This window comes from Neoarius graeffei, chromosome 4, assembly GCF_027579695.1.
Source record: "Neoarius graeffei isolate fNeoGra1 chromosome 4, fNeoGra1.pri, whole genome shotgun sequence".
NCBI classification, from domain to species: Eukaryota; Metazoa; Chordata; class Actinopteri; order Siluriformes; family Ariidae; genus Neoarius; species Neoarius graeffei.
Genome location: NC_083572.1, coordinates 89,728,583 through 89,741,612, shown reverse-complemented (window position 1 = coordinate 89,741,612; position 13,030 = coordinate 89,728,583). Strand labels below are relative to the sequence as shown.

Genomic DNA, 13,030 nt, shown 5'->3' with positions numbered 1-13,030 from the left:
AAACACGCATTTCATAAACATCTTCTAAATGACAGAAGATTCAGTCTCGCGGAGACCGACACTAAACTTATAATGCTCTATCGTAATGGCGATATCGAGCAGCGTTTCTAGGTACCCTGAGAGCGCTCAATGACTGATCTGCAAGGAATATTCAGGACTGTCATTACAATCAAAGTTAAACTATTCTAGTCTGTTTGAGAGTGTGTCCTGTGTTTTGTTGTACTAAAAAAGATGGATATAGAGTAATATTTTTCAACAGTCAGTTATGAGTATTGTCATTACAGGCTCAGTAAGTGTTACTGAATATTAATCTATCCCTATTAATTTATCAGTTCTCTCAATATTATATTGAGATATTATATATGCTATTATATTGCATATATGAGATGGGTTTTTAGTGAACTGTGATCCTAGGCTACGTTCACACTGCAGGCTGAAGTGACTCAAATCCGATCTTTTCGCCCATATGTGACCTGTATCCGATCTTTTATTGACAATATGAACGACACAGATCCGATTTTTTCAAATCCGACCCAGGCCGTTTGGATATGTGGTCCTAATTCCGATTCCTATCCGCTCTTTTCATATGCGACTTCAGTCTGAACCGCCAGGTCGCATTCATCCGACTTACACGTCATCAACAAGCCACAAACGTCACTATTCTGCGCTGAAGTAGGCGGCGGGTCTCTCAAAAAAAGTTACAACAACATGGCGCATAATCACGGGCGCAGATAGAGGGGGGGACTCGTCCCACCCAGATTTAAATTCACCTCGTTTGGTCCCCCCCACTTATAGGGAGGAAAAAACGTCTATGCTGTCTTTCTTTGCATAAGGCAAACCTCACGGAAAAATCAAAAGACTAATTACCATTCGGTTTATTGAGGTGCACAGCAGTGTATACATAGTTGCAACAACTCACATAAAACAAAACAAAGACTGATATTCAGTTGGTTGAGCTACGCAGACTACACAGGTTGCGAGCTCAAGCTTGGTTGCTATGGTAACCCACAACAAGTTTGACAGGCATATCGGGGTTGGGGTTGGGTTGCTGGCAGCTTTGTCCCCCCCAGTTTTTTGTCCCCCCCAGTTCAAAAAAACGTATCTGCGCCCCTGCGCATGACATCAATGCGAGGGACGCTTCGGGCTGTGAAGGTTCTGAATCTTCTCAGTGGAAGGACGCAGAGGTTAGGGAGCTGATTTCCATTTGGGGGGATGCAGCTATTCAAGCTAGATTGGATGGGTCATACCGCAACCGGGCGGTTTTACTTCTGTAAACACTGGCCATGCTCACTGCGTGTGACGTCGTCGTATCCTGCAATGCGCATGCGGAACACTTTTAGGTCGCTTTTCGTTCATACTGAGGATCACATACAAGTCGCATATATTTGTTAATGTGAACGACCTCACAAAAAAATCGGATTTCACAAAAAAATCGGAATTGAGCATTAAGCCTTACAGTGTGAACGTAGCGCTAGTTTCTTGATTTATCTGTTTTGTATGTCAAGTAAAGTATTTTGGAGTTCTAAATCTGGTGATCCCACTTTAATTTTTTTTATTAATGCAATTTATCAGCCTACTGTCAGTGTAATTGTTTTATTTATTTTATATATTTTTTTTTAATGAATGACTTCATCTTGCAAAGGACCATTTGTGTCGAGAGATGCAATACTTTGAAACCCAAGTAAAATTATGCCAGCCAGAATTACTAAACTGGAGCCAAACAGAACAATTTTGAACTGAAATTGTGAAACGGAATTTTTCATTGTCCGAAACGGAAAAAGCCAGACTTTGAAACGGAAAATCATTGGCTCTACACTTCTGTGATGGCAGCATTGAAGTACATTGAGATTTTGGAGCCATCAAGAAAGGCAGTGCTGACTGGTACAGCCCAACTGTGTTGTAAAGTTCTGCTGTGATAGGTTGGGTCCAGTTTCAGGGCTCAAAAGTAGACAAGAGGCATCACCAGCACACGATGGTGATTGACAAGCACACTGTTTACACACAGTACTGAGCAATCAGAGAAGCAAGCAAGCGAGTGCACCTTCAGAAGCATGTTATTACCGCACAGCTAAAGCCAAAGATGATTACTAAACCATGGTTTTAGCGAAATGAGCTGGGATAAGAAAATGACTACCTAGATCTCACAGATGGACTCCTCTCAGAGTTCCAAAGGCTTATGACAATCCAGTCAAAACTTCTTATGGCCAGCTCATGTTCCTCACTTGTGGCTTTCCTCTTTGCCAGATGTTTTCCCACAGCAGTCCCATCCCATCCTTTTTGCATGGCAGCGCTGTTCCCTCCCAGTCATCACGACTCATTCACCAGATTTCCCCCTCGACTGAGCCAGTCACTTATAAGGACTAGAATTATTTAGCCAGGATTCAACTTACAGTTAGAAGAAAACAAATATGACAGACTTAATTAACCTAACAGAGGAATGACACTAATTACTTCATGGTAACAGCAGGTAGGTTTCAAGTTGATCAGTCAAGTCAGGCTAATGATGGAAACAATGAAAAGAAAAACAAGCAAACCCGTATTATTACTGGTGGTAGTAGCTGCAGCAGCAGTATTGGTGGTCATGGTGGTGGTGGTGGTGGTACCAGTAGTAGTACTGCAGGGTTTCCCCGAGAAAAACTGGAAAGAGCATTGTGTCTGTACAAATATTTTAAGTGTGCCCGTTTGGTTGGTATAAACCTGTATTAAGTCCACTTTGATAAGTCAGTAACTAAGAAAAAAAATAAGTAAGGTGAAGAATACTTTTGACTTGATTTTTCAAGGAAAAAAAAATAAAATAAAAAATACATTTCAGAACCCAGGGGGAACACTATGAGAGCCAATGATTTTCCGTTTCAAACTCTGGCTTTTTCCGTTTCGGACAATGAAAAATTCCGTTTCACAATTTCAGTTCAAAATTGTTCTGTTTGGCTCCAGTTTAGCTAGTAATTCTAGCTGGCATAATTTTACTCGGGTTTCAAAGTATTGCATCTCTAGACACAAATGGTCCTTTGCATGATGAAGTCATTCATGAAAAAAAAAAAAAATTATAAAACAATTACACTGACAGTAGGCTGATAAATTGCACTAATAAAAAAAATTAAAGTGGGATCACAGATTGAGAACTCAAAATACTTTACTTGACATACAAAACAGATAAATCAAGAAACTAGGATCACCGTTAAAACCCATCTCATATATAATCTCAATATAATATTGAGAGAACTGATAAATTAATAGGGATAGATTAATATTCAGTAACACTTACTGAGCCTGTAATGACAATACTCATAACTGACTGTTTAAAAATATTACTCTATATCCATCTTTTTTAGTACACCACAAACTCGTAAAACCACGTTTCCAAACAAAACACAGGACACACTCTCAGACTAGAAGAGTTTAACTTTGTAATGACAGTCCTGAATATTCCTTGCAGATCAGTCATTGAGCACTCTCAAGGTACCTAGAAACGCTGCTCGATATCGCCATTACGATAGGGCATTATAAGTTGTTTAGTGTTGGTCTCCGTGAGACTGAATCTTCTGTCATTTAGATGATGTTTATACATGGAAAAGGAGCGCTCAACGTCCACACTCGCCATCATATGGCATCCTTGGTCACCAGAGCATTCGTTTCTTTTTCGCAGTCGCCATTCTGGTTGCGACGCAGGGAGCGAATCTGTAAACAAGCAGCTCATTGGCTGGCTAAGCGTGCCACAAGCCAATCACAAATCACCGAAAAAGCTGCCTTGACCAGAAAGGCATGTCTGCTTGGGCGTTAGCGGCAGTTACGCAGAAGCCTTCTGCGGCAATTACACTCTGACACGCGAGCAATGTTAAAAAAATAAATACAAGCGCAGATATACTAAAAAAAATTAAAAAAAGAAACATTATTTCCAAAAATCCGTTTTACTATAAAAATTCCGTAATTTCCATTAATCACTGGCCCTACACTATACATAGCACTCACAGCAGAGCTGGCCGATATGGCCTACAAAAAAAAAATCCGATTTTTTTCCCCTACTAAAAATCAAACTACAGATGACAAAGAAATGGTTCAAAAGTTTTACCTTTATTTTGTTTTCACTTAAATTTCCCCTTTGGGGTTAAAGTGCAACCAGAAACCAAAAACAAGCCAAAAAGCAAGCTTGTAGATCAAATAACATTGCGATAGCGTCTGTGCCCCATTCTTATCATCAGGCACACAGTTCGAAAATGTGTCTGGGACGGTTGCTTGCTTTACTGTGGATGGTGCGCTCGTGCTGCGGCTATGTTCATTCCGCTGGGAGCAGCACTTCTCCCACTCCACTGCATGCTTCTGTTTAAGGTGTTGGAAAAAATTCGTCGTGCTGTTTCCTTTGGAAGCAACCGTTTTCAAACACACCTTACAACGAGGACTTGTTTGGTCTGCGTCCGACGCCGCAAAACCGAACCAATTCCAGATCACAGAGGAAGTTACTCCTTTCTTGGGCACAAGTTGCGGCTTTCCCCCCCCAATCGCTGCCATGTTGTTTGTGTGTCTCTACGGCAAGCGCACAGGAGGAGGGCTATAGTGTCAGTGCCCGATCCGTCCCTGCTGCCCAGTCCGTTCTGCACATGCGCAGAGGGGAGCGTTGGTGGCGGAAGTTAAAACTGAGAGAAAACAGATTTTCATAAAAACACATCGTCCTTAACTGTAAATTCGAATTAATCGATAAAATCTATTTATCACCCAGCTCTAACTCACAGTAGTAGCAGCATTAGTGGCAGAAGCAGCAGGAGTGTTATGGCCCTTTTCCACCACCCTTTTTCAGCTCGCTTCAGCTCACTTCAGCCCGACACGGCTCGCGTTTCGACCACCTCAGAGCAGCACGACTCAGCTCGCTTCAGCCCTGCTTAGCACCCAAAACTCGCACGGTTTTGGAGTGGGGCTGAAGCGAGCCAAACCGAGCCGAGTGGGGCTAGGGGCGTGAGGAGACACTCCCCTGTGCACTGATTGGTGAGGAGGAGTGTCCTCACATGCCCACACACGCCCCGCGAGCACGCTGGGATCTGTAAACACCGTAAACCCGGAAGAAGAAGAATTACGAATTACGAGAGTTTCTGAAGCCTTATGCGCCTTGCCTCATCTATACGCTCTTGCCAGTATCTGTTGGCGTTGTCGGTGACAACAAGCCACAGCACCAAGACCAGCAACACTAACGACTCCATGTCCTCCATGTTTATTGTTTACTATCCGGGTCGTGAGACTACCGCTTAAAAGCTCACTGATGTCACTGTTTGCGCTGCCTAACGACATCATGTGATATCCACCCACTTTCGCTAACTCCACCCAATGTGTCCACCCACTTCCAGCCAGCACGGTTCAGCGCGGTTGTAGTCAAAATGCAACTCCAACAGCCCCGCTCAGCTCGACTCAGCCCAACTCAGCACGGCACGGCTCAGCCCGACTCAGCCGCGTTGGTAGTGGAAAAGCGGCATTATTATCATCATTACTACTAGTACTACTCAGTAGTAGTAGCAGCAGTAATAGTAGCACTGAGTACACATTGCCATACATGTTAGTGAGCATTTTATGATGATTGCCCATCCAAAACCGTTACAAACACAAGCAACATAATGAAATGTATCCACAACCTTTAATTTATAACACAGGCAGCTGTGTTTAAGCACTCCACCCAGGTCGCTTCCCTCACGACAGAATGATAGGTGTGTTCCCACCTCCCTCCAATAGCAGCCCCCAGGAACCTGCACCTACAAGCATACCGATTACACACCCCACCCCTGACACGTACCTACCATAACCTTGCTCAGTTTCTCCACACACAAAACAACTCCAGGAATACACCAATATGTGGGACAGAAGTAGTAAAAATTAACCGTGACCCACTTCCACCTCGAACAGTGATGACCATTGTATCCCACAGCTGCAGCAGATGTACTAAGCCATGTGAAATATCATGCCTCGCCTCCTCTTAAAAATGTTCTTGACCCTGTTTCAGAAGGCTGATAGTAGTGCTGCAATAAACGGAAGAGTGCGTGTTCCTGGTTTGGGAAATCTACTTATGGATGACAATTTGGAGCGGATTTAAATAAATCTGGGGACAACAAACATGCTGGCCATGCTGGCTTTTATTTTACTTTTTTAAATTACTTACTTCGCCAGAGATGGACAAAGTACCCAACTTCATTACTTAAGTCAAAGTACAGATCCCACTGGTCAAATGTTACTCCGATACAAGTGAAAGTTGTCCAGTCAAATTTTTACTTAAGTACTCAAGTATTTGCTTTTAAAAATACTTCAGGATATTTCTGTCAATGCATTGTTGTATTATTGCCACAACACTTACAAAACCTAACGCCTCTGAAGCAACCGACTGGATTTACTGACTAGTTTGTAGAACCTGTAGAATAAACACCTGGTAGAACGTTACAAAATAAAACGTAACTTAAAAACAAGCAGAATCATCAATAAGATGCTAGCTAGTTTTTCCTCTTTGGCTACTGGTTTAAAAAAAAAAAAACACGGAGGCGCTATAGTAATTATGCAAGGTCACAAAACCTACAATGTTGAATGTTACCAAAGACAGAAATGTGAATTCACAAAATGAACGCATGCTGTGCCGTCATGGTGGTTTAACGTTAAGCTAGCTAGTCAGTGAAGCTCCACCTGACATGCTAGCAAGCTTTTCAAACTCGAAATCATATCGGGTAGCTGACGCTACTAGAAAAGAAAGATTTCTACATTGTTTATTTGGCAGGATTATGCTAAAACATTTCTGAAAGGACTTCAGATAAGTTAACATTATTCAGGTTAACATAACTCCATTTTTACATGCTAACAGTGTCCAAGTTAACTAGCTATGTGTTAACGTTAGCCGTGGACATGGTGATGGCAACTTGGCGAGCAAATCCATAGAAAGGTAATTTGACTAACCAGACTGCATAGCTATTACATCATCGCTAGCTTTAAAAGCACATAACTTCATTGCAAGCTTTCTCTTGGAATAAAATGTTTACACATGCTTCTGCAGGTTGGACGGTGAGTTTTTGGAGGCCATGACGTGGTTCGTTTTAAGCAAACAAAGCAAACATTTAAAATGAAACCAAACTTTAATCCTTTCCCCAGAGCATTCCCCAGAAGAACCGCCTCCTTCCGTTCTGCCATCAACTGAGCAGGTTCAAATAATGGTGCAGAGAAATAATTGAATTTGATTTTATACAGTCTAGGGATGTGACGTGACTAGTGATTACTGATCAGCTGTCTCAGTGTCACCTGCGAAAAAACCAAATGATGTTTTAGAAAAGGAAAGAAAAATCCACTTTCAAAGCTGCTTATAGTAACGAGGACCTTGATAGAAATGTAGTGGAGTAAAAAGTACGATATTTGTCTTTCAAATGTAGTCAAGTTAAAGTCATAAGTTTCCAAAAAATAATAATAATACTCAAGTAAAGTACAGATACCGCGAGTTGGCCTAGTGGTTAGCGTGTCCGCCTCTCAAGTGGGAGATTGTGATTTCTACTCACAGTCAGGCCATACCAAAGACCATCATAAAAATGGTGCCTACTGCCGTCTGGCAAGGCACACTGCAATACAGATGCGAGTTAGGCAGCTGGGCCATAGAAGGTTCACGCTGCACGTTCACGTGAAGAACCGGACCCTGGGCCATTAAACTTCATGCTTGGATGTTCACGTGTTGCGTCTGTTCTACTTTGACCGAGTAACCAACAATATGGACTCTTCGGATGACGACGATTGCCTCATTCTGCTTTTACTGAGACAGAGGAAGAGAAAAAGGAACAGAATTTGGAGCCGAGAACACTTCCTTCTGAGAGAAACCCGTGGTGAATTTCACCGAACATTCTATAATCTGCTTGACAATCCCGATGAAGAACTATTTTTCAATTATACCATTCAATTATATTTTTTCTGAAGTTTTCCCCTGAAAGCATAGAGTTATCTCCCTAGACCCGTTCTGATTGGCTGGCGCGGCGGTGACCGCATGCATTGACTGGAATTTCCGTCTTCACGCCTAGAAAAAAGTATGCATGTTCATTTCTCGCTTCACGCGTGAAGTGTGCAGCGTGCAACGTGAACGCCGTTCTATGGCCCAGAGCAAGTCATGCTACGTTTGTCCACTTTTCTTTACACGCGTGCAGCGTGCAGCATGCAGCGTGAACCTTCTATGGCCCAGCTGCCTAAGGGTGCATCAGTTGCCCCCTAAAAATGAAAAGTTCCTCGGATCATGATGCATTTTTGTCTTTATGTTCCTTTTGGGAAGAAAACACACTGGGTGAAATATTTTGACAAAATTCAAAAGTTTAATGGTGGCACCAGGAGCTCAGAGTTATGGAAAAAGCTGCTATTTTATGACTTTTATGACAAAATTTCGATCACTTTTCATGAAACATTATGGCACCTTATAGAGTATACCAAATATCTTAGATCCACATTTTTAGTAAATATTCTAAATATATTATCAAGCACAGTTTGAGTTTTAGCTGTTCATTGAATCATTCACTACGTTTACATGCACATAGAGAGAATCGAATTTCTGCCGTTGCTCGACTGAAATCGAAGTTCAAAATGCCATGTATACACCTTAATTCGGCTGAAATTGAACCGAACTTGATTTCTCGGAATCGAGCTACACGACCTAGTTTATGCGATTTCTGCCGAGCTACTTTGTGCATGTATACCCTATCGAGCTAGTTGTCGAGCTACTTCCGGAAGTGACGAGTGACGAGACCACAAGCGGGAAACACAACAGCCTCGGTCGGCATGACAACAGTAGTAGCGAGCAGCAGAAGAGGTCAGGAGGAACAAACGAAGAAGAGAAAATGTGGATGTAGAGCTCTCTGAAGTGTGGGTGGAGCACAGAGGACGGCAGGACAAAGCTTCTGGTACTAATAGGCTTTTTATTGTCAGACTTTTCAGTTTAACAGCCTACTTTTATTCTTGAGAGAAAAACACACACGCGCACACGCTGTGTTCTAGTCCCGGGATGAGCTGTCCCCTCTGCTCTCCCTCCTTAAATAGGGCGCGGTTACTGGGAAGACACACAAACACAGGTTAATTACTGTCAGGTGAAGTGATTCTGCCACTCACCTTCCCTGGCTCCGCCCTCCTGTCACAGACCGGCGCTTGACCACGCCCCCACTGCCACAGGCAAGCAGAAACGTGCACTTCTGGAGCAATGAGGAGACAGAGTTCATGCTCATTCAGCTTAAGGAGTTGAATATATTAAAATTCATGGACGGGAGAAAAACGCGCAATGGAGAACACAGAACTGATAACTTTGTTTACACTCTTGAATAGCTCTTCTTCATGACGACAACCGGAAGTGTACCAACACGATGGGGCGTGTTGCGCCACCTGTGGCTCGGGTGCACAATGCACCTCACACAATAGCCCGATTTCATTGTGTGCATGTAGGATTGGATTTCTCTGGCACCCTGCTGGGACCTTCAGCTTGATTACCGACAGCAGCTCGATTTGGATGTGCATGTAAACGTAGTCAGTGTTCAACTACTTTTAAACAATACAAATGTATTATGAATCACATTAATGCTTCTCAATCCCTTGCAAAGGTTCTTAACATGATCTCTGGCTCACAAGGAATCAATAAATGGAGTCCAACATTGTGATTCAAACCTTACACGAAAACAAATTGTTTTTTGGCAAAAAATGAACCTCATGGTGCCACCATTAGACTTTTGAATATGGTCAAAAAATTTTACAGGATGTCTTTATTGGTGAAAAGGAACACCCAAACAAAAATGCATCAGATTTTATGAAAGTGAGGGCAACTGATGCACCCTAATGCGAGTGGGGAGTCAAACTCTCACGGTTACCAGAGGACCAGCCCCCCACTGTAACCCTAGCTATGTAATAGGCGAGAGGCCAAGTGCTACGGAAATGGAGATCGGCACCACCCTATGTGCCACATGGCGTAGGAAGGACTTTGATTTAAAAGTACAGATGCTCAAAAAGTGTACTTAAGTACAGTAACTCAAGTAAATGTAATTCATCACTGTCCACCTCTGTACCTCACTGCTTAACACATTAAAAAAAAAAGTCTAAATGCAAATAAAACTGCTTCTAAAAACCTGAATATATCTTTGTAATACCATCTCGATCTTTAAATCGAGACTGAAAACGTGTTTATTTAATCGGACATTTTGGTCAGCGTGTCTTCTCTTCAGTAAAGATGTAGACGTAGGGGTTCATGGCTAGTGTGTGTTCTGGAAAACTCGGATGTTTTGGTGTTACTCTTATCTGGATACTGTAAACATGCACCACCTATAAACTGCTGCTGTAATCATAAAGCTTGCCTTGTGCTCCTCCCAAGGACTTATTTACAAGAAACTCAACATCCTTTAAACAAACTCTGTACTGTCGGTCTTGACTCTTCTACACCTGTATACTGTAATACTTTATAATCCCAGTATCTGGTGTCTGGTTCAGTTGGGTAAATAAACCAAATTAGGTGGTAAAATATATGAATGTAGGTCTGTTGTGAAGATTAGAACTAAATCCTCAGCTTACATAGCGGCTGTATGGACACACCGTGGATTTGTGTTTGTGATGCAAGATATGCAAAGGTCCAAGTTATTTCACTTTTACTCTTTTGCATTCGTCTTTGTTATATTTTCAAGCCTTGTAATGTCATGTAATCCACCAACTGGCAGCAGGATCATATCCATTTGTTTCTGCTGTGCTAATAAATTTATTGAAATGCAGAAAGTTGCATAAAAGGATCACATCATGACACGCGGAATTAAAATTCTATTAAAATATGAGGTACATAAATTTATTTATTTTTTTCACGGTCTGGTTTCCATCAAATCCTGCACTCTGATTGGCTGGCAAGCGGGTCCGTATCCGACGATACGGACCCCGGTTACGGACCTCTGGCGACTCGCTCGTTCACAACAACAACAAACATCGTAGCAATTTTTGTCAACATTTATTTCTGCATTTCTCAGGAGAATAGCATTAATTTTACAGCATGGATAGCGATAATGACAGTGTTCACAGCGAAAGCGAGTTTTACTACCCTGAGGGAGAAGAAATAAAAGAAAACATTTCAGGAGAAAGCTAAAATCTGTAACCGTTGCTGACGCCGAGCAAAAACATGGCTGAATCCTGAATGACTCAATTTTGTATAAATAGGGGACGACATAGGCGGCAAAATGTAGTTTTTTTTTTCCTGCCATGGAAGTGCACTTGTATACCGAGGAGGAAGCAATTTGCATTACAGCCGTGAATGAGGATTCAAAATGGTGGCTCGGTTTTCTGTTAGAATTTGGGAAAGAAAAAAATAAATATATTATTTACCGGGCGGCACGATGGTGTGGTGGTTAGCGCTGTCGTCTCACAGCAAGAAGGTCCTGGGTTTGAGCCCCGTGGCCGGCGAGGGCCTTTGTGTGTGTAGTTTGCATGTTCTCCCCGTGTCCGCGTGGGTTTCCTCCGGGTGCTCCGGTTTCCCCCACAGTCCACAGACATGCAGGTTAGGTTAACTGGTGACTCTAAATTGACCGTAGGTGTGAATGTGAGTGTGAATGGTTGTCTGTGTCTATGTGTCAGCCCTGTGATGACCTGGCGACTTGTCCAGGGTGTACCCCGCCTTTCGCCCGTAGTCAGCTGGGATAGGCTCCAGCTTGCCTGCGACCCTGTAGAACAGGATAAAGCGGCTAGAGATAATGAGATGAGATATTATTTACCAGCTTAAGGTCGGTCTGTATGGTGAAATACTGTAACCTCGGCCTTAAATATTGACCTCAACCCAGGGGGCCTCGCTCAGTACTTTCAAGACCTTGGTCACGGTATTTCACGATACGGACCTCCCAGCTGGTAAATAACATATGTATTACGCAACCTGCTTTCAGTTGGTAAAGTCTTGCCCTGGAGCATTTCAGGTATATATATTTATATATTATATTATATATTCTATATTTAATGAAGTAAACCTGGCGGCCATGTTTGTTTACAAACTGCCACAGTCACTTGCTAGCGCGGAAGTTTTACATCTCCAAAATGTGATGTCACGTTGTCTTGACAGCCATGCAATATCGTAAACCATATTCAATGCTCATTCTCCATTGGGTAGAGTGACATCATACACGTAGGATAAGCGATATGCTAACAATATTGCATGCTATCAAACCAAATTAATAAATCCTGCTAGAAGAATAGAATGGGGGGGGGGGGGTCCTGTATGTATAATAATATTGGCTGGCTTTTTTCCGTGGTATATCAGATGTATACCATTCAGCTAGCATGATACTGAACTTGTCTTCGACTCGTTCATGCTAGCTGAATGGAATACATTTGATATACTGCGAAAAAAAGCCAACCAATATTATTATTAATACACTCTACATATCAGCATTCTCGAAGGTCGACGCTAGCTTACCCGTGACTCGATGCTGTTAGCATGGCAGTCCAGTTAGCTTCCACCCGGCGTAGCAGTAGCATCAGCCAAGACCGACACTAGCTTACCCACAACTCGGTGCTGTTAGCATGGCAGTCCAGTTAGCTTCCACCCAACGTAGCAGTAGCATCAGCGAAGACCGACACTAGCTTACCCACAACTCGGTGCTGTTAGCATGGCAGTTCAGTTAGCTTCCACCCAGCGTAGCAGTAGCATCAGCGAAGACCGACACTAGCTTACCCACAACTCGGTGCTGTTAGCATGGCAGTCCAGTTAGCTTCCACCCAGCGTAGCATAAGCGAAGACAGACACTAGCTTACCCACAACTCGGTGCTGTTAGTGCGGCAGTTGAATTATCGTCCAGCCGGTGTCGTGTTAGCAAAGGCCAACGCTAGCACAGTCAAGCCAAATTCCCCTGTGTAATTTACTTAGTTTAAAAAAAAAAAATCAATCAATCAATCAATCAATCAATCAAACAAACATCGAAATCTACACACAACAGAGCAACCTGGCAGCCAAAATTCTCTCAAAATCTTCCGTTTTTAACAAAGCAAACCTGGCGGCCATGTTTGTTTACAAACTGTCACTAGTGCAGAAGTTTTACGTCTCCGATGT

The 13,030-nt window shown here is 42.6% G+C and overlaps 1 protein-coding gene across 7 annotated transcripts in view; it reads right to left on the bottom strand.

Moving 5' to 3' along the window:
- mast2 (microtubule associated serine/threonine kinase 2) overlaps nt 1-13,030 on the bottom strand; it is a 391,407-nt gene that overhangs the window by 304,388 nt on the left and 73,989 nt on the right. The window lies entirely within an intron of this gene.